This window comes from Olea europaea, chromosome 16, assembly GCF_002742605.1.
Source record: "Olea europaea var. sylvestris chromosome 16, O_europaea_v1, whole genome shotgun sequence".
Taxonomy (NCBI): Eukaryota; Viridiplantae; Streptophyta; class Magnoliopsida; order Lamiales; family Oleaceae; genus Olea; species Olea europaea.
The window spans coordinates 12961593-12962357 of NC_036252.1; positions in this window are offsets into that span (position 1 = coordinate 12961593).

The following is a 765-nucleotide window of genomic DNA, read 5'->3' on the forward strand; positions in this document are numbered from 1 at the left end:
TTTTTTTTTTTTTTTTTTTTTTTTTTTTTTTTTTTTTTTTTTTTTCTTTCTAAAGACCTCTTTTCCTCTTATGTTTATATTTTTCACCATTTTCATGGGATTGTTAACATGCAACTATTACTACTTGGAAAACAATACAATCTTCTGATTCATATGGAAGTAAAGTGGCAGTTGAACTTCATATTACCCTTGAACCATCTGTAGTGGCTGAACCCACAACTCCATCCCAAGCTCACGAACTTCCCAAATGGCGTACAAATATGTGTGAGGAGTATGACACTCTTCTCTATTATTCCACACGGACCTTAGTACCGCGAAACAACAACACACAGAACATCATAGGCTGCAAGTGGATTTATAGAATTAAGACACATAGATGGCAAAATTCATATGCATAAAGCATGTTGAGTTGCCAAGGGTTTTCATCAAAGACCTGATGTGGACTTTGTTAGACATCATGTTGTCAAACGACCTCCTGGGCGATGATGAAAACCAGTTTTATCAGTCGACATGAATGACTGAACAATAAATCAATATCGAATAATGGGATGACCCGACCTAGCGTTGCTTTACCTATTGGATGGCTAATAACCTTTGTGGCTTGTTGGTGTGCTATTGGGACTTAACCCTAGTTGAGCCTACTTACCATATTATAACTTACCTTAAGTTGGTCATTGGACTATTATATATATTGGTAATTCTCTTCTTCCTTCACGTCCCGTTTTAGAACCCGAGAGAGAGAGGCAGTTTTCTTCTTCTTCCTTG